At 37.3% G+C, this 27,357-nt stretch overlaps 1 long non-coding RNA gene across 1 annotated transcript; it reads left to right on the forward strand.

Moving 5' to 3' along the window:
* Positions 1-7,957: 7,957 nt before the first annotated feature.
* Positions 7,958-27,131, forward strand: LOC147005630 (uncharacterized). Its single transcript, XR_015046622.1, has 3 exons — positions 7,958-8,082; positions 8,190-8,307; positions 27,000-27,131. It is a non-coding gene; the product is annotated as an uncharacterized LOC147005630 (long non-coding RNA).
* Positions 27,132-27,357: the final 226 nt, after the last annotated feature.

Genomic DNA, 27,357 nt, shown 5'->3' on the forward strand with positions numbered 1-27,357 from the left:
AAGAAGGGAGTTGGAAACTGCAGACATTCCATTCCCTGATGGCTGGTTATATAACAAATAAGTTGGTGTATGTCTATTTCAATATTCAAGAAAATTCCATGGACCCTGCAGCTAAATAGTTTTAACTACTCTCAATGGAGAGGCATCTCATGGTGGAACAAATTTAAAAACAAAAGTCCAGAAAGTTATGGACTGATCATTTACATTGATAGACAATTTCTTATGACTACAGGAAGAATGAGACATTCTTCAAAAAAAAAAAATAGAATCACTGGGGTGGTTGAAAGTGGAGACATGATGGAAGAGATGCTTACGTCAACATGATTGACAGACAAGTGGTTCATAGGGAACTTCTTTTTGGACATCTTTCAAAGAAATCCAATGACCTAGATGCCCAAACTGTTCTTGCTGTCATTTGTCACCACAGAGCTGCTGAAAAGCAAACTAAGGCTCATTTGTGGTGTCACCTGGCCACATGAAGTGCTTAAGTCTACTAAGGCCTTGTTTAAAAGTAAAGAGTCTTCAGTATCAAGTGGCAAGATTAGAATGTGAATTGATTTTCAGCTTCAATTTACCAGGGAACTCCTGAAGAGACATTACTACCTTTAAAATGGTTCATAGGAAAAAATAACATGTGCATCCTGTTGATGTGTGAGCTGCTGGTGTGGGTCCTGCCTGTGATGTACAACTTGAGCATTACTTTGAATTTTTCTTAGTTAGGGTTTTAGTGCTGTGAGCAGATACCATAACCAAAGTATCTTTTAAGGACAACACTTAAAAGAGCAACATTTAATTGGGGATGCCTTACAGTTTCAGAGGCTCAGTCCATTATCATCAAGGAGGGAGCATGGCATGATGTAAGAAAAGCTGAGAGTTCTAGAAACTGTTCCAAAGGCAAACAGGAGAACACTGGCTTCTAGGCAGCTAGGACCAGGGTCTTAAACCCCATGCCCACAGTGGCACACCTACTCCACACAGGACACACCTGCTAATAGTGCAACTCCCTGGGGCAAGCATATTCAAACCACCACATACCTCATCATAAGAACAGACAAGCAAGAGAGTCTGTCTGCGGATCATGTCTTGAGAAGTGGATAACACAAATCTGAGTCTGTGATTGTACCCCTAATACAACAGTAGGCAGGCAGAGACACAGTCATCATAGGTTTCAGCACTGACATAGCATAAAGTCTTCAATAATAAAATGTATCTACCCTAGACTTCCCATGTGACAGTGAAGAGATGCCTTCTAGGGACTTAAATGGAATAGATAGATCTACATGAATGGAGCTGTGATCTTTATAATTTCTTAGCTACCTTCTTGTTGACTGAGATCCGTTTAGTCAATGACACAAAGCTTTAGCTCTAAAAAGGCAAGTTTAAGGTGTGTTAAGATTCTAGAGACTTCTGAAATAGGTAGAAATCCATGGAGATGACTGAATGAGTAGCTAATCTTCTGTAGATATATGCTGTAGAATGGATAAGAATCTGGCTGATTTGATCAACTTTTTCTTTGTTTTGATCCTCATGCTGTCAGGAACTTTTTAGGTCTTTGTCTTCCATGCTTACTACATAGTGAGCCACTCAGAAGGGCTCTTGCTACTTAGGCACACTTAGTCCTCCTGTGTATGATGCTCAAATCATGCATACTTAAACAATTGGTCTGTGTCACATTCCTTCACTCGACCTCTGAGTCTGCTGTTGGCTTATCTCCTAGGAGTCTTTGTCTGTTAGGAACCCAAAGTTTACCTGCCTGGAGTTGTCTGGTCACACAGATCTAATGAGGCGCTATGACTTAACTACTGAATAGTTATAAATTTCCTCACTTGTGACCATTTATTTGCCAGGTGTTCCTATATTCTGAACCCTTATCTGGTAATTAGGACAGTTGGTAGCTTTATGGCCTGGATCAGTCACCTGAGTGCTTCATGCTTGCTTCCTCCTGAATAAAAGGAGAGGCATATTGAAGGGGACTACATGAAGGTCTGATAGTCTATTATGTTTAGAATTTAAAGAACAGAAAGATTAGAGTCCTAGCTTTACTCCCCAGTCTCATTTATTTATCACGATTGGTCTGTTAGAAAATATCCTGCAGTGTGAGGATGCTTTGTAGCAGCATCAATTTGAGAGCTTAGAAGAGAGTGTAGCCAGTGAATTTTAACATAGTTGATGACTTTGCTTCTGCATCTGTGTGTTCCGAGTTTGCGATTCTTTCTAAGGTCTCCCTGATTCTATGAGTTTGTGCTGACATTTTTGTTGAGACAGGAATTTTTTATTTTCAGTACTTAGTATTATGCAAGGATTTGTCAGAAAACTCTGGGTAGAGTGTTTTATAAAATAATCACAAAACTCCAAAGATATTCTTTTGCTTTTGCGTGTGTCCAGGGGATAAGACATGTTTTCCTTACACCCATGGTTTACAGTTTTTCAAATATTAGTGTTTATTACAGAATGCTTCCTGTATTTAGTATGTGGTTGCTACATTTTTATACATCAAAATATCATATTTTGTTTGTTTGTTTGTTTGTTTTAGCAATCTAACTTCTCCATTAATGTGAAGGGTGACTTATGGAAGACTATGTTACATGCTTAAGGGGCTGACTATCTTGCAATGTGTACTGTACTTTTTATATGTTCATATTCCTCAATACCAAATTCATTGTTGAGGAAGTATCAGTAATTATCCAAGAATTCACACAAAACATGTGAAGTTCAGTTATTTATTACTTTATTAAGATTGCTGATGTTTCTCCAGTTGTTAGACACCTTGTTATTCTAATACAAGTCTTGAGCTATCCAAGGTTCAATCATAGTTTCACCCAGATGGAGACTAAATGATGATAAAGGAGTGCATATATTTAAAAACAGAAACTCCCAACTATGTTCAGCATGGTTTCAGAAATACTTTACCTTTCCTGTCGTCTGAAGTTTATTTATTTTTTCTGACTTCACTGTGACAAGATTTTGTTTTCTATTTTTTTACTGGGTCTTTGTCTTCTGCACTATTTTACCATGTATTCTTGTCTGAGAGTCTCCCAGATACCTATAACCAGCTCTAAAATCACCTAGAAAACTGGAAGGAATAATGCCTCTCAATTCATTTGTTCTCCCATTTTCCTTACAATGGTATTAGCAAACAGAAAGTACCTTGCCAACATAAATGTGCTCTTGATAAATTGAGAATAACTTTCTAAATGGTGGATCCTTTGGTGTGTTCAATTTCTTAGGTATGCTCTTTAGATTCACCTGGGATAACTTTAGCAAAGTGTTGTCTCTTCTTCTTTATCCCTAACCTAGTGATAATTGTTCTATTCTCTACTTTTGAGAACTGACCTCACTACTGTCTCATATGACCTTCTGAAGATCCCAAGGCCAAGTGTTTTGTTTAAGAGTATTTTATGGATGCTATTGTTTCTTTGTTCAGCATTGCTAAGATTTTATTTTTATACAGGAAAGGTCAGAGAGTAAGAGGAAGTTAACAGCTTCATGGTTTTCTGAGAATGCCACCTGCTCCAATATTCTCCACATACATTCAGTGAATCACCTTGAGTGACTTATATATTCTTTTCTTTTCCCTCTTTTCCTTTTCTTATGGTTGCCATTGTTCCTTTTGTTGCTTATTTCAGTGAAAACTTTGGCCAATCATGTTCATTCAACTGATGTCTCTGGTATGTGCAGTAGCTCCACCAAGGTTCTTGATCAGTGCCACGATCTCCCCTGCCACAGTCCAATACAGAATCTGTATCATAGTGTCTTTCCTGACCTGGCCTCACTGCTGCAAGAACAGGAATCATCATTAAGTTAATCACCGTGTTCCCAATTTGGTTGCTCACTCGGCTATCTTATGGCCTAGTCTCTTGCCTTAGGACGTGGTCTTAGTAGTGATATTAAGTATTACTGAGTAGTAAGACAAACTGAGTAATAAGTACAGTGGTGGGTCAGAACTGTCCTAAGCTCAGCCTATTTCCAGTTTATTTGTCCACACATGACTATATTTTATCTTTAATAAAACTGTTACTGAGAGAATATATAAAATATGTTCTTATAAAAATGAAAAAACTGTTATAAATACAATGAATCAACATTTTCATTTGTTTTTATACTTATTTGTATGTCCTTCTTTCACTAGAATATAGTAGAAGAATGAAAAATTTTACCCCCTTTGAGACTCACTTGTATTTAGTAGAAAGATCTGAAAGTAGAACATTTGTTGTAAGTGGTGGACATTTTTAGATACTCCTTCAAGAAAGATGCTAGTACTGATAAAGCATTTTTAGTGTTTTAATCTACTATATGCTGTGGATGCAAATGCACCTCACAAGCACAAGTGTGTAAACAGTTGGATCCCAACTGAAAATGCTCCTTTGGGAAGTCAAGACATCACAAAACTCCTAATGCATTACCCACTTCCCATGAAAATGTTCCATAAAACATTCTGTTTTTCTTAGGAATCTTCTTATTAACTATTTATTCACAGCACCTAGTACAGTAGCTACTACAGCAAATTAGTACCAAGGAATGGGGCTATTTCTGGAATAAATGCAATTATGAATTATGTTGTTCACAGACATTTGGAATTGTTTAGTGGTGGTGAATGTGGAGGAATTTGGAGGCATGAGCTTTGGAAACAAGGCTCAATGGTCCATTCTGTTGGAAGGCTGGGAAACAGAATGCTGATAGGAAGGAGATATATAAACACTATGCTCTTGAGCTTTCAGAAGAAAAGAAAGACCCCATCAGGCAAGTGGCTACTATGTTCATGTTTTCTGAAGACTTGAATGAGACTGAATTCAAAAGAAATGCACTAAATTTTCTAGTGAAGGAAATTTCAAGACAATATAGCATTAAGGTTGTGACATGGTAACTGTCATGAGTCAGATTACAATGATAAAACAGAAGAGAAAAGTATGAGAAAACATTCAGCACATCCAGGGAGGATGTAAGAGTGAAATTAAAGTTACAGACAAAGGAGCAGTTATTGTTGAAGAGTTTGAAGTCATTAAAAAAAACCCACTATATTATCTTTATGAGGATATTAGGAAAAACATATTTTAAGTAGATCATTCCATCCATCTAAGCCTTCAATTTGTAAAATGGCAAAATATTTGTGAAAAAAAAGCATGAACTAAAAATATTCTTGACATAGTAGCATATTGCTAAACAAGCAAGCAAGCAAACAAACAAAATAAACAAATAATTATTAGCCAACAAAAGAAACAAAATCATCTGCCAAATGGACAGATGTCCAAGATTCAGCCAGGAGGGTAGGTATAGATATAGCTTTCATTGTGGTAGAAAGGACCAAAATATGTCTTGAGGTAGAAGCAAAATGTTGCAATGGCCTCTGCATGCTGCCGGTCTTTCATATGTATAGAATGTGACTTTGTCAAGGATTCAAATACTACCCAGCTAAGGAAATGTGCTGTAGGGTAAAGTCCCCATAAAGAGTCTTGAAAGGCTGTTGCATGAATCTGTGAAAGTGAAACTTAAAGTCTCACTGGTGAGTATAGTACACTGGAGATGTATGAAACATGATGTTCATTTAATACAGTTTGGGACAAGGAATTTAGATAGTGCAAGAGAAAGTCTATATTTAGCACATGTCTAAGTTAGAGAACTAGGATTATACAAGTCTATTGTAGTCAGAAGATACCCTGGATGCTATAGGAAGCTATTGGGGTTAGCTTTTCAAATATTGGGCTTTAGTCGCTTTAATGTGATATTTTCTTGCTATACCCACAATTCTCTCTTTTGAAAGAGAAAAATTTATTTATGCTAATTTTATGTTGGAAGTACATAACTTATTTTATTCATGTACAGGTTCTTACAGTTCAGAGATTGCCTTAGGTCTTTTTTTCATTTAATATTATTTGTAATTCATGTTTTACACTCCATATTCCATTCCCCACCCTTCCCACCCACCCTCCGACTGCTCCACATCCCACAACTCCTCACAACCCCACCCTGTCTCTATGTGGATTCCTCCACCCCCCACCCCACCTGACCTTTAAACTCCCTGGGGTCTCCAGTCCCTTGAGGGCTAGGTACGTCCTTTCTGAATGAACATAGACCTGGAATTCCTCTACTATATGTGTGTTGGGTGCCTCATATCATCTGGTGTATGCTGTCTGTTTGGTGGTCCAGTGTTTGAAAGATCTCCGGGGTCTGCAGATTTGGAGTTAGAATTTTTGTAACTATAAGATTACAGGGACTATTAAAAGTGAATTGAATATACTGCTGCATTATGAGCTAGCTACGAACCTATAGAGCATAGGAGAGAAATATGTTCTGGTTTGAATTACCAGATAGAACCATGTGTTTGATCACTTGCACACCAGCTGGAATGCTGTTTTAGGAACTTGTGAAATCTTTATGAGTCAATTAGTTTGATATTCTCATAGCTAGTAGATTTGACATAAAGGTCTGCATATGCTTAAAAAGGAAATTGAATAGGTGTTTTCTGCTAATTGTAAAGTAGATAACTAGAAAATGAGGCTCAAATATTAGTAAGAGAGTGCTCATCACAGGTTTAAGATATTAGAAACTGGGAAGCATTGACTAAATTCTAAATGAGCTATGCAGTTTTCTCTTCTTTAGGAATTAGATCAATCATTATATATGTAAGGTTTCCCTATATGTCAGAAAATGTAGACAGGTAAGGTTAGAGATTGTTTTCTTATGCTTTCCACTATCACTGACATACCAAAGTTCATGCAAAACCAGGATGCTAAATCATTGAGTAATGGTTCATGTAAATAAATCTCACTGGTAGCCATGCTTTCTTAAAAAGAAATCAATTACGGCTATGGGCATAGCATTAGAATTTGATTATGATGTGATTCCACAGTAGTAAATGTATATGCTACAATGTGAGATCTTTGAAGAAAGTGAATATTGAGAAATATTGGATGTAATAAAATGATAAACAAGTTTTAATATTACTATAAAACTAAAGTGGGTATCCTCACAGTATTTATTACACTAAATAATATATAAATGACCCCAAAACATATATTTATGAACTGAAGATTAGCTCAAAAACATGTAGCAGAAACTCAATTTCACTGGCTTAAATAATGAGATATATTTTTCTACATGAGAAGAAGTCTAAGGGATGGAAGATTTCAGCTGGATAAGTATCTACAATAAGTCATGCTGTCCTCCTGAACATCCACAATCTCTCTGCTCAGCTAAGGTTATTAGGTGTTTTTTAATCTATTGAGCAAGGTTTTAAGTCATATGGCAGTGTTGTCACTCTGAACTCAGTCAGGATTCTGCTGGTGATGATGTTGGGAAGATTAGATGTGGAGTGGGTGAGACACAACAGTTTTTGTACAGCATGCACTTAGTTTCTCATTGCAAATTTACTCGTTTGCTTCATTGTTTTAGTATGTATTTAACAGGACATACTGATTCTAGTGTAATTCTTGACACACATACGTACATACATATATGTATGTGTAAGATGTGTCTGTATGTATGTGTGATGAACTCCAAATACATAAAAAACACTGAGCTTAACAGAATAAAAGTCCAAGAAAATAGAAAGCAAATAAAGTTGTCTCAAGATTTTGTGGGTATTTCTTTTAGCCATTATGCAATTAGACCCTTTACCTATCTATTTGATGACACAAGTAAGAACATAAAAATTATATTAACATTTGTCTTCATTTGCAAATTGAGATGCTTAGTTATTGAGACCATTAGAAAAGGGAGCAAATCTACGACTTGAGCAGGGTGTTTAAATGTGGCCATTTTTTTTTTTTCTAATCAGTCTGGTTTGTATGGTCATGGCATTTGAGAGGTAATTAGAAAGTCACCATATTTAACTGTGGACATTTGAATATGCTTGGTCCAGGGAATGGCACTATCAGGAGGTGTGGCATTGTTAGAGTAGGTGTTGAAGGAAGTGTTTCACTGTGTGGGTGAGTTTTGACACCTTCCTCCTAGCTGCCTGGAAGACAATTGTTTCCTGGCTGCCTTCCCATCAAGATGCAGAACTCTTGAATCCTCCAACACTGTTCCTGCCTAGACACTGCCATGCTTCCTGCGTTGATGATAATGGACTGAACCTCTGAACCTGTAAGCAAGCCCCAGTTAAATCTTGTCCTTTATGAGTTGCTTTGGTCATGTTGTCTTTTCACAGCAAATAAACCCTAACTAAGACATTAACAAAATGTTTCTCTTAGATTCTCCTGCAGTGAAGGTCATCACCATGAAATATTGATGACGTTCTTTCAACATTCCAAAATTGTTATGATACTTTAAAGAAGTCTTTAAAACTGAGACTCTTTCCTGACCAAACAGGTACAATATTTTGTAGCTAAAGATCCAAATTCTTTGTTGATTTTGTTTTGTAACAATTATGAAAGTGAGTGAGTGAGTGTGTGTGTGTGTGTGTGTGTGTGTGTATGTGTGTGTGTGTGTATTTGAGGACAAAAAGTATTTCAAATCATCTCATAGAATAGGACAAACGTGATTAAATTTGATAATGACAGCAAATTTGGGAGGTCGTGACTTTTTAATAATAGGACAATTTTTGAAACAAAACAAGAAAGGAGTAAGTCTGAACTGTAGCAAGCAGAAACAAATAGGACATACTTTACAAAGAAAAATAAACATTAATTTTAAAAAGTCAATACCAGGCTGCCTCTCATACTGTTTCAGAATATTTCTGTATGTCATTTCTTTCTGTCTCAATAATAAAGTGCCGAGAAAATTACCTTTAAAGACTGGAATGATAGATGTTCTAAAATTGTTCATATATTCAAAATAGTAAATCATATAGAAGAAGCACTCCAACACACATACCAACATACCATATTGTCAGGAATAAACAACAATGGCAAGTTTTTTCTCTTTTAGATCATAAGTACTAGCTAGAGTTGACAAATAATATATTAATTTATTACCTATCAGTGCTAATAAATAAGATAAACCCATATAATGAAATCATAAGCACCTGGGAGCCATGCCAGATATACTAAGTGACAATTAGTTTATTGGGGTGCTATGCCTACAGGCTTAGATGGCTGACAATGGCCTTTTCCCTAGTCTAAAACATATTATTCTAATTATATTATTTTAAATGCATCCATTTTTCCAAAAAGACACATTGTGCCAGAGTTAAAAGGGCAAGTTACTAAATACCTAGTCTCAAGCCTTGACTTCAGACATTTAATTTGTCATCTCTAAATTTACTTAATGTATTTTTGTCCATGTGACAATGTAGTATAATTTGTAAGTGGATAGCCTTATTTAAATATACTTAATTTCCAGAAAAAAAGTTCATTCACTTGTAAATCCATTCAATAACACACTCACTAAACATGTGGACTTGGCTAGACATGATTTCTACTATTAAGGGTCTGTCTCATGAAAAATAAGCAAACAATGCAATATTTTTGTTCAGAGAAAGTGAAAAGTAGCTAAGACTTGGTGTGAATATGAATATTCTGTCTTTGTTTTCTTTGTTATTGTCATACTAACATGATCTTTCTCCAGCCTATTGCAAAAAAGAACAAGTCTAAGAATGTAAAGACCCTTGTGAGCAAGCTTGTGGAACAATGTTTCTTCTTTCAGAAATTAGTTGTAGATGTAGAAAGAGAAGTGCTAATTCAAGAAAAGAACGGGGAAGGATGGGAAAACATGGAGAGCCTCTTTTCCCTCTGTTCCCATGGAAACACTTCCATTGTAGTCCTACTTTGTTAGTCCCATGGATCATGCTTAAGAAAGATACAGGAAAGAAGAACAAAGTTCCATGGATGAAAACAGAACTGAATAGAGTTAGGGGTAAACCCATCATTGTCACATTATAGTCATGATTATATCTTTCCTCTCTTATGACTTAAGAGATATTTGTAAGGGCTCTTCTGTATTCCTAACCAAACATAGGCTTGCTCTCTCTCTCTCTCTCTCTCTCTCTCTCTCTCTTTCTCTCTCTCTTTCTGTGTATGTGTATACATGCGCATTAGCTTAAATGTGGAAACTCTAACACTAAAATTTATATTTTGCTTTAAGAGACTTTTCAGCAACTTAACCACCACAAACAAGAATGGATGTTCAATAGCCAGGCATGGTGGCACACGCCTTTGATCCCAGCACTCAGGAGGCAGAGGCAGGTGGATTTCTGAGTTCGAGGCCAGCCTGGTCTACAAAGTGAGTTCCAGGACAGCCAGGGCTACACAGAGAAACCCTGTCTCGAAAAACCAAAAAAAAAAAAAAAAAAGAATGGTTATTCAAACACACTTAGGGTGTTACAACTTACATCTACATCTTCTCTCTAAGACATACATTTAGGAAATAAAACACCACTTAAAGAATGTCAATAATTAGAAATCCAATTTCTACAAAGGAAAGCAGTAAACTCTTACCATCTTCATAGCCACTTTTATGGGTAACAATTGAAAATTTATTCCTGCTTTCTTCAGTCGTTGCCAATCCTGCAGATGTGCTTCCAGCTGCTTGCTGGCCATACACATTTGAAAATGTCACTGGGACACTCAGGGCTTCTATTGTATTCCATTTTCACCCAAACCTAATTCTTACTCTGAGTTTTATTTTTTGAAATCCATTGAAGGTGTGTGTGTGTGTGTGTTTGAGGACAAAAGGTATTTCAAATCATCTCATAGAATTAGAACAAAGGTGATTAAATTTGATAATGACAGCAAATTTGGGAGGCGGTGATGTTTCAATAATACAACAATTTGTTATTATAGGTATATCAAAAAATTTTTAGATCATCTTATTAATTACTCTCTTTACCTTTTGATCCAGGTCTAGTATTAGTAGCCTCCTCCCATTTCTATCTGAATCATTTCCACTATATCTCAGTCTTTTCATTTACTGGCACATTACCACAGTTTCCATGAAAACCATTGCAACTTTGTTTGCAATCTTTTTTCTCTGGACTGCCAGATGCAGTCGCTACTGCCTGCTCTGATTTGTGACATCCCAAACCTTCCCAAGCGTCCATTCTATTTACAGTTTTTGTTCCAAACATAACTCTTTGCAGTCAACTGCATACTTGCATTAATAGCAAGCAATAACCTTTTAAATGTATTTACTTTCCTTAAAAGATTGAGGTTGTTGCCGGGCAGTGGTGGGGCACCCCTTTGATCCCAGCACTTGGGAGGCAGAGGCAGGCAGATTTCTGAGTTCAAGGCTAGACTGGTCTACAAAGTAAGTTCCAGGACGGCCAGGGCTATACAGAGAAACCCTGTCTCGAAAGGAAAAAACAAAAACAAAAAAAAGATTGAGGTTGTCTAGGGCTGTCATGTAGCAACCTTATTTTTCTAAACTGCTAAAGAAGGCTAAAATATTCAACTGTGCATAGGAATTAGACATAAGCCACACACAGAAATGTATTACTATGCTAATATCCTTCACATATCAAGGATGAGATCTCTATGCTCCAATTATAAGAGTTATGAACACATGTAGTCAAGTCAACCCCTGCACGTGCATTCCAGGATTCATCCTCTTCTTGTAACTTTGGTAGTGATGGTATGCAGGCTGATATCACAGCAGATCCCTCTCCGCATAACTCCTATTGCTATGCAAATTATCCTTCTACATCATTTTTTTTGTCAACTTCAAACATTTTATAGAAAACAAAAGAGCCAAGAGTAGGTTTGGGACTGCTTTAGTGTGACAAACTAGGGCTCATATGTACAGCTGCTCACTTGGGAATGCAGAAAAGTCCCACTTGTTATTATAGGTATATCAAAATCAATGCATATAAAGTCACATCTTGGCTTCTTCTTATGCTAAAAGCTAAGCAATAAATTGTAGGTGTTAAGAAGCATCCCTGTGCTGCAGTATATATACATTGAAGCATATGTAAACACCTTGCATCACATGGACCTGTTATAAAACTGATCAATAAACCTAATTAATTGTCTCTGTCCTAGACACATATAGTTCTGCAAACCATTTTTTTTCTAAAGCATTTATTTTTCTTGTAGATCTTCTGTTTGTTCAAAACAATTTCTTACAGTCTATTGAAAGGATTGATATATTGGAAGAAATATAACATTTTTTCTTTCTTAGTATATTCTAATAAGTTTGCAAAGAAACTTGAAATGTATAGTTTAATGTTTATATGTAGGAGCACTTGGCAAAATCATGCCATGGGTGTCCTGGGACTGTGGCATAAAGATCCTGCAGAATGCAATAAAATTTCCCTTCTCCCCTGGGGAGTCTATGACTAAGCTGTGACTGATAACCAGCCTCAATGATGGCAGGGGCCTTCTTCATTGATTTCCCACAGGTAAATTACAAATTCTGTAAAAGGGATGGAAGACAAATTACACATATGGTGAATTCCTGTGAGAAATACCTCTTTGTCTAGCAATTATATATATATTTGCCATTAGAAATTTCTTTTATAGACTAGAGAAATATATTATCTTTTGTTGCTAAAGAAGACTAAGGACTTTGTGATTTAATATCAGTTGCAAATCTACCTCAGAACTAAAGAATGTGATTGGATATCACAGGTGGGCCTCTGATTTTGCTCTAGGCAAAGTAATGTAAAGAGTATTTATGCTTTGGGAATGACAACTTGGTAGCGCTTCCTAAGTCTGTGAATTGGGCCACCTGTTTTTTTTTTTTTCTCAAAGACCAATAAAGCTATATGAATTCAGCTCTCATGGTTTTTAAAATTTTATACCTTTTGACACATCACATTTGTTAGGAAATATAAGTAGTGCACTTAATCTCAGGTATACTTGATACTTTCTTTCTTTCTTTCTTTCTTTCTTTCTTTCTTTCTTTCTTTCTTTCTTTCTTTCTTTCTTTCTTTGTGTCTGTCTGTCTGTCTGTCTGTCTGTCTTTCTCTTTCTTTCTTTTCTTTTTTTTTATGCAAAAGCAAGAACCTTATATCCGGTGTATTGGGGTCAACCTTCAATTAGTCCCTCAAGGTGAGTGACTAGAAGGTGACCCAAATGGTTATTACAAGAAATTTTTATACCTTTTAGGGGCATAGGTTACATCAGCAAGATTACAGTTCAAAATTATTGGCTAAGCATATTGACCTTTAAATCTATTGACTAGCAAGCACGACATGCATTTGAACTCTACCTGGGATTTTCCAGAGGATCAGATGACTATCAATACATTCCCAGAATGTTCCTGTGGGTTGAGAATAGAACTTGACCTAGCCTTTACCCCATGTGGGAAGGGGAAGCTGTAGGGAGGATATGGGACTGGGAAAAGCCCTTAGGGTCCCTCATTTTCCCCTTTTCTTCTACAAACTCTAATCCTCGAGCTACGCTCAGGGGTCTTAGGCAACTAACTCATATTTTTCAAACCCTGTCCTCAAGGTAATATTAGAATCTCTTTAAATAGTGTCTGTCAATGTTCTGGCACAGTTTATCCATTATAGTTAAAATAAGAAAAGTGAGATCCCAGCTAAAGAAACATCATTTCCTAATATGCATAGGTCCACAGACACAAATTTGCACTCTCACCTTATAAACAGATATTGACATGGAAGAATGATCTGTGCTGTCTGTGTCCTGGATTCTTGATTTTGGGCTGGCTATTCAACATCTATGCTGATAGATAAATCAGTTTCTGCATATATAAAATAAAGGTTGTTTTTATAGGGTTAGTCAATTATAAGTGACATCACTTATTTATATCTAGATTAGCTCAGATTAGGAAAGGCACAGTTAGGTTCTCTAATAGGAAGGCATAAAGGCATTATTATTATATTTTCTTTTATAAAAGATGTTTTTATTTTATGTATATGAGTACACTGTAGATCTCTTCAGAAATATAAGAAGAGGGCATATGATCCCATTACAAATGGTTTTGCCACCATGTGGTTGCTGGGAATTGAACTCAGGCCCCCTGGAAGAGCAGTGAGTGCTCTTAACCACTGAGCCATCTCTCCAGTCCCCATCATATTTTCATAATAGTTGTTTCTAAAACTTATAAAACAAGCACATACTTGCTACATTATTTGGTCCATGGAATTAAACTATTATATTTTCTTAATAACAATGTGTTCTATTGTAATGTTGCATAGTTGTCTTGCTTTGTTCTGCATCCTCAAATTTAGATTTATTCTTCTCATTGCCACTCTTGATATTCTATTTCAATCACTTAGCAGTGTTTTGAACAACTCTTAAGTTCTGACTACATTATATTTGGTATATTCATTTTAAAGACTATTTTTAACCCAGTTTGTTATTCTGTCCTTTTGTATGAGAATTATATTAATTTTCATTTGATTTACTACCATTAGTGTATAACATAATAACATTTTAAAGCATACCTTTCTGTTTAGGGGTGCTATAAACATTTTAGCACACCTCACATATGTGTAATTATCTATCAAAAGGGGCAATACCTGTCATTTCTGTATTGATGAATAAGCAGCAGCAGGATACTAGGTCAAGTTTCTTTCCACTCCTACTTTTAAACCTCAGTTTTTCATCTCTTTTCCATGGCCACTCTCATCTCCTCTGGGCACAACTTAGTGTCTGCTGTCACTTCAAAATCTTCCTCATAGATATTAGCTTCCGATATTATAACGATATGTTCAGTTCTGTCCTCAGAATATCTGAATATCCCTTCCAGTGTGCACATATGTCACTCCTGTGACAGTTTTCACATTTCACAGGAGTTATTGGCTTTCCTGAAGATAACATATTTACTAATCATTCCATTTGTTTACATTTCAAATGATATCCCCTTCCCAGTTACTCCTCCACAAATCCCTATCCCACATTCACCCTCTCTCCCCTCCCCTTTGCCTCTATGAGGGTGCTCCCCCACCCACCCTCTCCTGCCCCACCACTCAAGCATCCCTCTAAGCTGGAGCATTAAACCTCCACAGGACCAAGGGTATCCCCTTCCAACGCTGTCCAGCAAGGCCATCCTCTGCAACATATATATCTGGACTCCTGGATCCCTCCCTGTACATTCCTCACTTGGTGGTCTAGTCCCTGGGAGCACTGGGTGGTCTGGCCAGCTGATGTTCTTCCTATGAGGTTGCAATCCCCCTCTGCTCTTCCAGTCCTTCTGCCGGCTCCCCTGCCATGCAGCTCATCTCAATCTGATTGCATTCACATCTGCATCCACATCTGCATTGGTCATTTGCTTGCCAGACCTCCCAAGGAGCAGCCAAACCAGGTTCTTGTTAGCAAGCACCTCCAGACCAAACAACAGTGTAGGGTTTGATCCCATACTATAGAGAACACTCCAAAAATTTCATTGTCACTTTAAATTGTAGTATTTCATATATATCGAATGTGGCAAAGGATAAAATGTAAAACGATTCATGACTTTCATTCCATCAGTTTCTTCCAGCTTTTCTCCAATTCAACCACAGGGGTTCCTGACTTCAGTTAATTGGTTGGGTGCTAGAATCAATTAGAATAAATTGACTTTGAGCCTCAAACAAACATTTAAATTTTTATTATCACTTTTAATCAAAGGACTGAAACAAAAACAACATTTAGTTTATCTCCCAAAGCCATAAATAGGTGCATATGAGTTAGAAGTACACTTAAGTTTCAAGTGATACTTGTAAGTGGATATCATTTATACTTCTCAAGTTGTTTGCATTATTTGGTTGTTAATATAGTAAAACACCCAAAGTTACTTTTCTCATAACTGTGATAAAAACATGACAAAACTAGCTTCAAGAAGTTTAATTGAGTCATGGATTAGATATTATAACCTATTTGGTGGTGGAATGGTTGGAAACTGAAGAATGCTTGTTCAGTGCAGGGCAGAGGAGTTCAAAGCAGCAGGTTTATATCTGAGTGTCAGCCAGGAAGCATTAAGCCCTCCATACCTGCATCAGCTATCTCCCGCCTTATAATGGTTTCATAACCTTTCAAAACAGTGCATCTAGTCAGGGACCAAGGATTTAAGCACATGAGGTTATATGTGGGCATTTCACACAACAATAACTAATTTACTTTATAAACACAAAACTTGTATTTACCTCAGAATTTTGGAGGTCCCGATACACTGGCTTGTTCAAGCATGCCGCTTGACTAAGTCACCTTCAAATGGGACTGCAATGATGAGGAGAGGGTGTGAGTGCAAAGTGACGACATTTCTAAGTGACACAGAGACCTGTATGAGTCCTTAGAATCAAGCTTATACTCTCACAGACAAGTGCTATTAGTAGCCTCACCTCAAAAGGTTCAACTCAAACTTTTATGTGGAAGATCAAGCCTCTACATTTGGACCTGTTGGGCAATGTGTAGGTGTTACTCTTCCAAACAATAGCACAAAATAAATTAATTAAAAATATAATAAAGGCACCTCTAGACACCAGGTGTAAAAGAATATACTGGGCTTAAAAGGTACAAACATGGCACAGGCCCACACTTGAAGGTGAACCATCTCTGTCCTAGGTATATGCTAAATTAACTCAAAGTATAGAAAATGCAACCACACAGTTGCCCCATCAAGCAGAACTCATAAGAGTCACCCAGGAGTTGGGTCTGCTTCCCAGCATTTTTAAACTCCCTTGAGGTTCAAAAATCCAATCAGAGTTAAGAATGTGATCTAATGGATAAACCCTTGTTTCCATTTTCAAGTGAACAGGCAGCAAGCTCTTTCCAAGGTCAGCTCATTGAAAAGGAAAAGATGTGATAGAAGGTGGCACAAACTTAACCCAGTGTTTCCTATCCAGAAGTACTAAGCAGCAGTCATAGTGTGTGTATGCATGGAGTTTACAACATCCTGGCTTAAGGTCTCTTTCTTCAGGTAATGTGTAGCCTTCTCATGTGGATATCTTTGCAGTGCAGTGGTTCTCACACAGCTGTTTACAATAGCCATTCTTCCAGAAGTTATAGACAGACCTTCTAGAAAATATAGTGTTGCTCCTAGCTTGGTAATATCTTATGTGTCTGCATCTAGAACATTTTTGTAAACTTGTACTATTATATTTTATTTATTTCAAGTTATTTTATTTTGTAAAAATATTCATTTTTATATTTTATTTATGAATATGTATGTGGATGTGTGACTTTATGCCACACATGTGCAAGTGCCCACAGAGTCTTGAAGAGGGATTTCCTACAGCTGGATTTGTAGGTGGATGTGAACCATGGAGTGTGGGCTCTGGGAACTGAACTCAGTGCTTTTTACTACTGATCTGTCTCCCCAGTCCCTTGAGGTCATTTCTGTCTTGAGAAAATAGACAAAAATCACTGTGTTTACAATTCTTAAGTTAATTACAATTGCATGAGAGCTATCCAATGATAGGTATAAAGTTATTGATGCTTCCAGTGGTTTTCTAAGGAGAATTCAGTATTTATTATCTTTCTAAAAAAAAAAAAATGAAAACACATGGCCAGAGATCTTTCAGAATGAAAGATCATAGTCTATTATGTCCAATATTCCAGTAATCTATCAGAATATTTTGGTGTTTTATATATGTGTAATATATATGTAAATATATATATATATATATTTGTTTAATGAAATAGATTTAATCCTTAAATTATTTCTAAAAAATTAAAGTTTCTCATTTCAATTAATTTCAAATAACCAAGGATTTGTTTTGTGGTAAAGTTTCTAAAACATGGATAAGCCCAAGAATGAAATGTTTAAATTGAAAATATTAGAAATTCCAGAATTAACAATAAACTCTATTTTGAGGTACTTTCCCACACACATCACTGCATATTTCAGTGAATAAAATCATATTTCTATAAGGTATTTGAGTTACTTATAATTCTGTGGTAAAGTTATGCATCTAGAAATACGTAAGGCACGTGAAGTTATTTAAAAATGAAACTCCCTGAACTACTAACCATCTCAGAAGAACAGAAATAAACCAGGCTACTTTTCAAACTTATAATTTACTAGAAGAATTTAGGAATGGATGTACTTCTGGTAGATGGTCGAAGCTTTTTCAGCTCTCATGCTAAATATAAACTCTTCTTCAACTTCATTTATCTTATTCCTACCATATGCCATTTTACATCTATCCCCACTTCTGCTAATTGCACAAACTTATTTTAACACCGCCTACATAGACTGATTTGCTATACAAATACCAATTGTTACAAACACACACACACACACACTTTTGAGCATAAATTCCATTGAATATAATAATGCACTCCCTGAAGTTGCTTGAGTGTTTAATATTCACTGATGTTATTTGATCATATGCACATGTTTATTTGCACATAGCATTCTCCTTTTGTGGGTCTGTGGAAGTTAGCTCTGTTCTAAAGATGGGACTTCAAGCCCTCCGACTGGTGAATGACCTTCATCATGTTTGTTTACAACAAACACAAATGCACCCTGCAGTATGGAGTTCGTAAGTACAGATTGCATTGGAAATAGTTGCCATATTTATGTTATACATTTAACCTAAGGACCGGTAAACTAAATAAAAATGACAGTGGTTGGATTTGTTACAAAACAGTAAGATGGAAGAAAATGAAAAGAAAAGTGGAAGGCTACTTGACATACTTTTAGTAAAAGGACAAGGAGTCAGAAGAAGCAGATACTCTGGGATTAGGCATGGGTGGGTGGACATTAGTTCTGCTCAGAAAGGCTGTCAATTAATTATGTTGAAGCAATTGGAATCAATAATAGGTGCAAGCAAAATACTCAAACGACCAGTAGTCAAGAACCTACCATGGTCACAGGTAGGTTTAAAGCATCCACTAACAGAGTCTCTGATTCCTGAAATGGCTCCAAGAAGATTATTGCTTTTCCTTGCACAGTGAATTTTCAGGTTAACCAGTTCTTTTTTCTGAGGTTTGAAAACATTGCAAATAACAGGAGAACATAAAACAATGGGGTCTTTAAGTGCTTTTTAACCAGGACACCATAAATAAGAGAAGATTCATCTTCCCATTTTCAGCCAATTATTTTTATATGCATGGTTGCTGGATTGGCAACATGGTTCCCTTTCCTACATTGACAAAGCCTATGTAATATTCTCTCCACCAGTGGGCTTGATGGGAAAATGTTCACTCAATCTACATTCTAGGATTCCTCAGAGTAGAGGGGAATTTCCTTTTTAGCCCTAGACTTTATAAGCTACCACACTGTGAATAGGGCACAGGATAAGAAACTGTGGTAGTATACCCTTCATGACATCAGAAACAAAGTTTCATAATAGCAAGAGGATGAACTTTGATAAGAATTATCCCGAGAGAAATCTATGAAGTTCAGCAAATATCATAGCCAGTCTGATGATTCTTGGGATTCCTGCAGCCATGTGATCCAAGGACGTAGTGAACCAGACCCTTCTGACCTGCTGATATCAACTTCACTAATGGACACTCCCAAACACTGTTCAGTTTCTTGTGATTAGTATGCTATACCAGTGTGATGTTCTATGGTTTATTTAGCACACAATGTCTTCTAAGCACTAAATAATATTTAATAATACTTTTAAAGATACATGTTTTATGAGGCAAATAAAACATGGTGGGCAGAATAACTATAACAGGAGTTAAATGTATAATATGCAGGACAGTAGCCTTTTCAAAGGGTAAAAGAAATGAAGGACAATGGGGAATAATTTGTAGGAGGGAACGAGCTTTAAAAAGGGCGGTACTCAAAGTATAGGTTTGTAGAGAGAAGACAGGGTCTTGTAGGAAGGAAGATAACTAGATGTTGAGGAAGTAGTACCTCCAGACAAAGATAAAATGAGTACACTGCTGCTCAGAGATAGGAAAGGATGCTTGTCACTGCAGGACCAACAGCAAGGTTGGAGAGGTTTTGGTGTGTTGAGAAACAGAGCAGAGGTGGAATCAGAAAAGTAAAGGAGGTCACGCAGTTTTGAAAGTCATGGTAAGTGCTTTTTGCTTTCACTGTGAGTGAGATGGAAAACTAAGCAAGAGTTTTACATACAGAAGTGATTTGGGTTTCTTTTTAACAGAGGAATGATGCTATTATATAATATTGGCCCAGATTGATAGGAAGGAGGAATGACTGATAGTATAAAGTAATATAAAAAAATACTTGTTTATACTCCAGACAAGAGGGCATAATTGAATGTTTAGTAATAAGCATTCAATGCAAATATCTTCAAGAGAAGAAAACATTGAGATATGTACCTTAGAGATGGAGATATTGCTCAATAGTTAAGAGCATTTGCTGCCCTTTTAGAGTCTGGAGTGTGGTTCTCAGCACCTATATGGAGATCCCAGCCACCTCTAAGTTCAGTTCTAAGGGCTCGGAAGTCCTTTTCTGGTTTTTCAGGGCACCAGTCATACAAGTGGTTTAAATAAGAAAAAGACCTATTCAGGCAAATCATTCATACATTAAAAAATTAAAAATAATTCATTATGTTTAAAAAGGTATCTTAATGATAATGAGTGAAATAGAGATTTAAGAACAAAAATAGAATTCTTTGTTTTGTTTAAGAAAATGTGAAATGATTTTTCTAATGAATAATATTACATGATGTCCTTATGTAGTTCTTGCTTAGGTAACTATGGTGTTGAGATTTTGGGGGTATAGTTTCCCTATCATGTCTGGAAGAGAGAATCTAGCAGCAAAAATTGTCCTCTAACTTTTACAATCTTTCCACTCCCTACTCTGTGATTTTTCCATGAGCCTTAGATGTGGGGATCTTGCTGTAAATCCATCAATTTGGGTTAGGAACCCAAATGTCACTCACTATCCTCTGCATTTTGACAAGTTTCATATCTCTGTAATAGCCTCTATCTGCTACCAAATGAATATTCTTTGATAAGGGGTAAGAACTGTATTTATCATTGAGTATAAGCATAACTATTTGGAATACAGTCAGAAGTATGTTAGAATACATTTAGAAAAATGGCAGTAATAGGTTTTTCTGTAGGATTTGAGACCTCTCTAGCCATAAACAGTTAGCTAGGTTTTCAGTCTATCCAAGAATTCCCTCCTATTGTGTGAGCTTTAATTTCAATTAGATAGCTTTAGTTCTCTCCAAGATACAAGTACCACTAATGCATCTTGCTTGGCCGGCCATTGTTATGGTTCACAGATGTCACAGCACGCTAGTATTTTAACTTCTTTTCTCCCTTAGTAGTGTGTGTAGGACCTTATTATATAAAAAGCTAGTACTCAGAATGGGGAGGTTTGCAGTCAGTTCAAACTCTGTTTCTATTGAGTCCTGTGTCCAAAGTATCTGCAGCAATCGAGTTTTATCTTCACAAACTTGGAGGAAACCAAAGGCAAAAGAAAGAGCTTATATTGTCTGTTGGACTCCCCTGACCAACAACTCATGGAAGTTTTCTATGTCTGTTTTTCCCATGGAGTTTTTTCGTGGCTTTGGGAAGAAGCATTATCATTTTATATGACATAACTATATAAGAATACTTAAAAATGCATTTGTGTGTGTGTGTGTATGTGTGTGTTAATCCAGTCACAAAAGAACACTTGTGGTATGTACTCACTGATAAGTGGATATTAGCTCAAACGCTCTGAAAACCCATGAAACAACTCACAGGCCATATGAGGTATAGGGCCCAATCTCACTCATACTGCAGCTGGTACTCTCCAGGGTGCTCCAAACAGTGAGAGGTGAGGTCTGTTCCACACAGACCAAGGTCCAGTCCAGGAGCTCTGCATGGTCTTTAGAAGTAATATCAGCCATGGACATTGACACAGATCCCATGCTATCCAGACATGGCCTTCAGTGGCAGCACTGGCTGAGACGTTATCATGGCATAGGTTGGGGAGGGTGTGCTGCCTTCTCACAACAGACTATTCCTCTTCATCCTCACATCTCCAATTCCACTTGCCTCATGATTCCCAAACCATTTTTCTTCTCTTTTTTTTTCTGTCTGTCACATATTTGTACGTTGTAGTGGTTCCTTCTGTGGGTGGGCCATAAGGCTGGTGGGACTCTGGATGTCTTTCTCTTTTGATGCTGCACTATGTGACGGAAGGTGGGCCTCTGTGTCCTCTGCCAGTCTGCATTGCATGGTGTGACTATTTTTTTAAAGTTGTTATTTTTATCCTGCTACTGACAAAAGTGTTGATCATAGAATCTAGAAGAAATTTTAATGAAAATTTGGGTTACATCATATGAATAATATACCATCTGCAAATGGTAATTATCCTTATTTGTAGTTTGCCTTGTAAAAATCATTTCAAGAACATGAAAAGCAATAAACAAAGCAAATATCTAATTCCTCACAACACATGTTCATTCATATTTCTCAATACAAGCCACTATTTCTTTAAACCCTGGAATGCTTTAACATCTTATATAGATGTAGACTTCTAAGATGGTAGATTCATTCATGTTCCATTGTTATTTAATGCTAATACAGATGCACTGCTAAAGAAAAAAACAGTGACAGAGCTATAAGATATGGCAGAATAATCCAAGCATTTTGTTCTTAAATAAAAAGATGTGTACATTTTAGCAAAGTAATATTAAAAGCAGCATGAGCACATTTATAAGCAATCATTTCCAAGAGCCTTAGTAGATTTATTACTCACTATCCTTGTTTTATGATCCAGAGGAGGGATTTAAAAGTATTCAGTTCTGCTAAGCTGTTATGTTTTGAAAAAACAAAAAGTGTCTGTCATATTGTAATTGTCTTATTGTAATTCTATCATCTGTATGTCTATCTATCTGTCTATTTATCTGTCTGTCTATCTATGTATTTGTGTGTGTGTGTGCCCATAAGGGCTGGAAGAGCACACTAGATACCCTGTAGTTAGAGTTATAGAAAATAGGGGGGGGGCAGCTGATTTGGGTGCCGGGAGCTAATCTTGGTTTTAATAAAAGAGTAGAAGATGCCGTTAAGTGCTGATCCACTTTTTTCATCCCCCATTTCAATTTTTTCTTTTTTTATTGGTTATTTTATTTATTTACATTTCAAATGTTATCCCTGTCCCCAGTTTCCCCTCCACAAGTCTGCTATCCCATCCTCCCACCTCCTGCCTCTATGAGGGTGCTCACCTACCCACCCATCCATGTCAGCTTCATCGGCCTAGAGTTCCCCTATCCTGAGTCAGGATATGTTGGTGGATTTCTGTATGTTGAACCATCCCTATATCCCTTTGATGAAGCCTACTTGATCATGGTGAATGATCATTCTGATGTGTTCTTGGATTTGATTTGCAAGAACTTTTTTATTAGGTATTTATTTCATTTACATTTCAAATGCTATCCCAAAAGTCCCCCACCTACTCCCCCACCCACCCACTCCCACTTCTTGGCCCTGGCGTTATCCTGTACTGAGGCAGATAAAGTTTGCACGACCAATGGGCCTTTCCACTGATGGCCGACTAGGCCATCTTCTGATATATATGCAGATAGAGACACGAGCTCTGGGGGTTACTGGGTAGTTCATATTGTTGTTCCACCTATAGGGTTGCAGATCCCTTTAGCTCCTTGGTTACTTTCTCTAGCTCCTCCATTGGGGGCCCTGTGATCCATCCAATAGCTGACTGTGAGCATCCACTTCTGTGTCTGCTAGGGCCCGGCATAGTCTCACAAGAGACAGCTATATCTGGGTCCTTTCAGCAAAATCTTACTAGTGTATGGTTTGCAAGAATTTTATTGAGTATTTCTGCATCAATATTCATGAGGGAAATTACAGAAAACTCACACATCTTTTGGGTACATGGAAAGATCATAAACATCCCTTAAATTATAACTATAAAAGAATAATTTTTTGTAAAATCTGTTTTGTAAAATGACTAACTTTCACTGAAACTTAGAAACTTAGGAAACAATTACTAAATAATCCTTTAAAACTTAGAATGTAAATCTTTGGGTTTGTTTTATAATTACCATACAGCCACTGAATGATAAGAACTTAGTTTTAAATTTTAGATATTTAATGTAAGTTACTCTCTCATGGAAAAACTGGCCATCTTCAGAAGTTAATAGTGGGATTAGGTTGCATTCAATTAAACTGTTGACCGAAAGAGCCCTGTGTAGATTTCTAAATGCAGGCTGATGCTAGGATAAAGGGTCACTCTCCAAAAAGAGACAGATGGGGTTCCATTGCTGAGGACATCATCCACACAGTTCATTGAAGATATATAGGTTAAACTGGAGCCTTTATGCCTACTTTCTAGTCTCTTTGATTAGAAAAGATATTGCATAGGCTTCAGAAAGAGAAACCTGGACACTAATCCAGCCACAAAACCCCTGACCTACAACCTGTTCTGCCTGCATGATGTTCCAGGGCAATGGTGGTGCTGAACTTGTGGGAATGGCCAATAAAGGTTTGGTTTTACTTGATGCCCATGCCATGGGAGGGGGGGGGGGTCAATGCCTTACATTGCCTGGGTGGCAAGAAACTGGAGACCTGATTGCCTAGAGACCTAGAACTATACATGACTAGCTAAAACAATCAATGAAATGATTCCTAATGGTAATCTCTTATAATCATAGACTGATTCAGTTCAGTCCATCAGAGAGGCTTCCTCTGCCAGAACATAGGAAATAGTGAAGAGACACACAGCCAGACATTTTGTGGAGTGTCTAAGTTAGAAGGCTGCATTGGGTCCTTCCTCTTGAAGCTCAGGCAATGTTACAGAAGACAGGGAGGAATTGTAGGACTCAGACGGTGTGGAGGACACCAGAAGAACATGGACCACTGAATCAACTAAGTAGGTTTCATATGGACTCACAGAGACTGATGTGACAAGCATGGGACCTCCATAGGTCTCCATCAGGTTCTCTGTATATATGTTGTGTTTGTTAGTTTGATGTTTTTGTGGGGCATTTAACAGTGGGGGCAGGTCTCGTTTGTCTCTTTTGCTTGCTCTTGAGCCTCTTCCTCCTATTGAATTGCTCTGTCCAGTCTTGATACGAGGGCTTCTGCTTTGTCTTATTGTATCCTGTTTTGTCATATTTGGTTGTTGTCTCTTGGAGGCCTGATTTTTTTTTCCAAAAGGAAATGAAGGGTTGGTAGATCTGAGAAAAAGGACCTGTTCCAGGGAGTTGAGAAGAGTAGACAGAGGGAAAATTATGGTTAGTATGGATTGTATAAGAGAAGATTCTACTTCTAATAGAAAAGAAAGTTATCAATGTTGTATTTTTCCACATTAAGTATTTTTTAATCAGAAAGCTAAGAGCTTATAGACTATTAGTTGATTACCCCAGATAGGGGACAGGCTAAACTGCATAAGAATTTGGTTAACACAGGTTCTTAGGAGCTAGCAATTTCTAGCAAAGTTTGGCAAATATAAATTGCCAGTCATGGATATTTAGGATCTGGGAGAAAATAGTCTCAAAAGCAAAGCCCCGAATGGCAGCCCATTAGGAAAAAAGGAACAGTGGAATTGCTGGTAGATTTTAAACAAGTCAATATCGACATTTCCTATAAGTGGACAAAATCTAGCTTCATAGTACAACAGCAAACTGCTTAAATGGTAATTTTGAAAGATCAAATTTCTTTGACTGTTCTCTCTCTCTCTCTCTCTCTCTCTCTCTCTCTCTCTCTCTCTCTCTCTCTCTCTCTCTCTCTCTCTCTCTCTCTCCCTCTCTCTCCAAAAGGATGTGGAGTGTGTTTGTGTTCAAAAGAGCAGCGTTTGCATGTTCACAATGTCATGGTGTGTATGTCTGTGTGTGTGTTGGGGGGGGGTCTACAAGAGTATGAATGTGTATGTGTTCACAAGGGCATAGCAGGTATATGTTCACAATGCCATGGTGAGTGTACATTCACAAGAACATGGTGTGTGTGTGTGTGTGTGTGTGTGTGTTTGCAAGTGTGTATGTTCACAAGGGCACAGTATACATATGAGTTTGTGTGTGTGTGTATGTATGTGTGTGTGTGTGTGTGTGTGTAGCACTGTTTGTAAAAGAAGAAGATCCATTCTTATGCTAAGTTTTAAAGCAGCTTGGAAGTCGAAATTCATCCTCTTAGTATGCCAACTGGAATTTTCTGAGCCATATGGGGACAAACAAGCAAAAAATTCAGAAAAATGCACCTCTAATTAGTTAGGTCAATGGACAGTTTGTACTGATAAAATGCAAGGAGTATTTTGTGCCAATTTTATAAGAAAGGGTCTATGACTAAAAATATGTTCTGGAAGAAACTCAAGGTTCTCAAAACAAGCACTTCAAATTGCAATATTTAAAACACCAACTCTTGAACCCTATTTAAAAAAAAAGAAAGAAAGAAAAAGAAAAAAAACACCTTTAGTGAACTCTGAATTCCCTCCCTCTCAAACTGTAGAGATCTTCATGAAGGCTTGGCATTTGTAGGATATTAACTGTGAACAGAAATCAGAAAGAGAAAGAAATTAATATTTAGAAATCAACACCTACAAGAATGGAACTCAGCCTCCGCAGAGAGCTGGGGGCAGCCATGAACTTCTGTTTCCTTTTATCCATCAGGGAAATTGAACTGAAAGCCACATTGGGCAGAAAATGCTGCCTAATATTTAAGTTTGTTTAACCTTTAGTGTACTGGCAAAATCCACAGTATGCTAACCCCATGGGGCTGTTTCTACAGTTACAATTGACAACAGGAAGGTTTAATTGCTGCACTGTTTCTTTTTTTAAATTATGATTTGTATGTTAATGTGCCCTTTAATTCTTCCCAATATCCATAGACAAAAGAATACACTTGTTTTAGGGGGAGCTTAGCATAAGTTGAAACATCTTTAAAATAATCTCCCTTAATTTGCAATTTGGGAAGTTATATACAGAGTCCTTTCATATAAACTTCCAAGGATGATCTTTAGCAAAAATCAAATTAAAATTGATGAAATATAAGTGTTTGTAACCTCCCCCCCCTCAGCCTGAAATCTGGCTGATCTGGTTTGACTGTTAGCACTGTTAACACTAAGAGAGCACTAAGAGAACATCGAGGGTGGAGTTCTGCCTCTCCCACTGCTACTACCTGCTGCCTAGCTGTTCCCGAGCCAACACGTGGTCACCTGAAACTGGATTCCAACGATGATTTGGTGGGAATGGGCCCCTCCCCCTTCTTCATAACCCAGTGTCTTGGAATAGTAAAATTGAACCTTGATCAGACTAATGTCTTGGTTCCATCCTTTCTCTCGCTGCCTAGTTCCCTCTTTTCTTCCAGATTCCAAGATGCCTCCCAGGCTAGAACCCAGACATGTGGGCCACTGGCCGGCCTCAACAGATTGGCGAACCAATGTGGGACTGGGAAATGGCAGAGGACATTTGGAAGAAGTACTGCTTGTATGGAGCTCCATGGAAGAAGAAAATAATTAAGGAAAATTCGTACCTGAGAAGGTTGGTATGGGCTAAGATGAAACTGTGGTAAACCTGCGTGCTAGATTCACTTAGGTTCAGCAGTGAGATTATCAGGAGCTAGGAACGTAACAGGCAGTTAGCTGCAGCTTCCAGAAGCTGCTTTTTTAGGCGTAAGAAAAGAAAGGGTTTACTAAAAGGGATTTAATAATCAGGCGGATGGCCGA

Source organism: Mus caroli, unplaced genomic scaffold (assembly GCF_978045245.1).
Source record: "Mus caroli unplaced genomic scaffold, Mus_caroli_1 scaffold_3, whole genome shotgun sequence".
NCBI classification, from domain to species: domain Eukaryota; kingdom Metazoa; phylum Chordata; class Mammalia; order Rodentia; family Muridae; genus Mus; species Mus caroli.